The sequence below is a fragment of the Bison bison genome, unplaced genomic scaffold, assembly GCF_000754665.1.
Source record: "Bison bison bison isolate TAMUID 2011002044 unplaced genomic scaffold, Bison_UMD1.0 scf7180017864155, whole genome shotgun sequence".
Classification (NCBI taxonomy): Eukaryota; Metazoa; Chordata; class Mammalia; order Artiodactyla; family Bovidae; genus Bison; species Bison bison.
Genome location: NW_011494727.1, coordinates 2,785,412 through 2,788,197, shown reverse-complemented (window position 1 = coordinate 2,788,197; position 2,786 = coordinate 2,785,412). Strand labels below are relative to the sequence as shown.

The following is a 2,786-nucleotide window of genomic DNA, read 5'->3' as shown; positions in this document are numbered from 1 at the left end:
GAAAATCCCATGGACGGAGGAGCCTGGTAGGCTGCAGTCCATGGGGTTGCTAGGAGTCAGACACGACTGAGCGACTTCACTTTCACTTTTCACTTCCATGCATTGGAGAAGGAAATGGCAATCCACTCCAGTGTTCTTGCCTGGAGAATCCCAGGGATGGGGAGCCTGCTGGGCTGCCGTCTATGGGGTCGCACAGAGTCGGACACGACTGAAGCGACTTAGCAGCAGCAACAGCAGCAGCATAGCTCAGATGGTAAAGAATCCGCCTGCAGTACAGGAGACCCCAGTTCGTTTCCTGGGGCAGGTAGATCCCCTGGAGAAGGGATAGGCTACCCACTCCAGTATTCTTGGGCTTCCCTTGTGGCTCAGCTGGTAAAGCGGCAGCCCGCAATGCGGGAGACCTAGGTTTGATCCCTGGGTTGGGAAGATCTCCTAGAGAAGGGAGGGAAAGGTTACCCACTCCAGTATTCTGGCCTGGAGAATTTCATGGATTATACAGTCCACGGGGTCGCAAAGAGCTCGTCGGGACTGAGCAACTTTCACTTTCACATGTCTACCCAGATACCAGTACCACACTGTTTTGATTACTGTAGCTTTGTGGCCTCTGCAACAGCTGGTAGAAGCTATGATGAGCTTCGAGTGTTAGCCTTACCAAGAGAGTTCATTTAATGTGAGCCAAAGTGAAAACATCTGAGAACGAAGCGGGTCAGCACAGCCCCATCTGAGGTCGCTGTAGAGTCCACTGCCTCAAATGGGGACGCCAGGAACAGTTGTTCTCTACACTACATCCACCCCTCGCAGCCCGGCGAGTACCTGAAGGCCTTGGTGGCTGAGGGGGAGCTTTGCAGGACTCTGCCAGGGAATGTTTTATTTGAGGGCATGGCTGAGTACGGCCACATTTGGACCAGAGCATAGAAGGGGGCCTGGCACTCCCTGAGGTCAGCATGATGGCAGCAGCAGTGATAAACAAGAAATCGCCACAGGTTGTTCTGGAGGAAAACTAAGTTGGCTGTGGATTTCATCACGCCTAAGATTTGGGCTTCCCTGGTGACTCAGATGGTAAAGAATCTTCCTGCAATGCAGGAGACCCAGGTTTGATCCCTGGGTCAGGAAGATCCCTTGGAGAAGGGAATGGCTACCCACTCCAGTATTCTTGCCTGGAGAATTCCATGGACAGAGGAACCTGGTAGGCTACAGTCCATGGGCTCAAAAAGAGTTGGACCTGACTGAGCGACTAACACTTTTATTTTCAAAGAGTATATGAGGCACTTCCTTGATGGTCCAGTGGTTAAGAGTCCACATCCAAAGCAGGGGATTTGGGTTCCAACCCTGGTTGGGGAACTGAGATCCCACATGCCATGGAGCACTAAGTCCATGCTTCACAACTAGAAAGTCTGTGAGCTGCGATGAAAGATCTGCTTGATGCAGTGAACATCAGAGTGCTGCAACTAAGGCTCAACGCAGCCAAATAAATAAATAAATAATTTTTTTTAAAGAATATATGAATACCCCACAACCTTGCTGTTTAGAGGCATGTAAAATTTTGCATATCTTTAGAAGAAATGTAAGTTATTACTGTTTTAATTTCAACTCTCAGTAAGCTTGAATATCTGTTTATAATTTATGAACTTTTTTTCCTGATCAATCATTAACATTTTAAAAAATTGTGACTTTCACCATTCAGAGGTTTCTCGTTTTTATTAGTTAGCTCTGTCAACGTTTTCCTTTACACTTCTGGATTTCATGTCATGCTCAGAATTTTATAAGAAAAAGGCAAGTTGTAAGAAAGTGTGAATAGAATTACCCATCTTTAGTTTTTTTTTTTTTTTAAAGAAAGAAAGCATATGTGTATTCAGGTATATATTCTTAAATGACTATTTACACAGAAATATCTGGAATGAAGGACTTTCTCGGTGGCTCAGCTGTAAAGAATTTGCCTGCCAATGCAGGAGATGTGGGTTTGATCCCTGGGTCAGAAAGAGCCCCTGGAGAATGAAATGGCAACCCACTCCAGTAATCTTGCCTGGAAAATCCCCTGGACAGAGGAGCCTGGTGGGCTACAGTCCATGGAGTTGCAGAGTCAGACGTGATTGAGCAACTAAACAGCACAAGCTGGAATGACATATTTTAAGTCAGTGGTTCTCAAACTGAGCGAGTATCAGAATCACCTGGAAGGCTTGTTCCAACACAGGATACTCGGCCCGATCCACAGTGTTTCTGATTCAGCAGGTCTGGGGAGGGACCTAAGAACTTGTGTTTCTGACAAGTTCCCAAGTGAATCTGGTGCTGCTAGCCCATGGACAACACTGAGCACTGCTGTTCTGATCCAGTAAAGGGAATTATCCATGGGAAGTGGCAGTAAGGGAGTTTGTTTTTTTACTTTATTCACTTCTTTAAGAAGCAAGAATTTCTTTGATAGTTAAGGGGGAAAATGAGATTTTTATAAGACTTGCATGTAAAAGCAAAGACAAGTATAGTGTTTTATCCAAATACGATCCTTGAGAAGGAAATGGCAACCCACTCCAGTATTCTTGCCTGGGAAATCCCATGGACAGAGGAGCCTGGCGGGCTACAGTCACAAAGAGCCAGACGCAACTGAAGTGGCTTAGCACGCGCACGCACACATGACACATTATTACCAGGCACTTTGTTGGGACACACAAGATTCATCTTAGGTTGCCATGCAGTAGTGTTGGGATGGGTTTAAAGGCCAGATTCATACCATTGGAATTTGACCTAGAAATGCATTATGCTCAGAAAGCTGCACAAGTAATAATTTAGGAGTA

General features: G+C 46.0%; 1 protein-coding gene across 4 annotated transcripts in view; it reads right to left on the bottom strand.

Annotated features, from left to right (window-relative positions):
- Positions 1–2,786, bottom strand: part of SLC28A1 (solute carrier family 28 (concentrative nucleoside transporter), member 1) — a 78,801-nt gene that overhangs the window by 32,108 nt on the left and 43,907 nt on the right. The gene's annotated exons all lie outside the window — the stretch shown is intronic.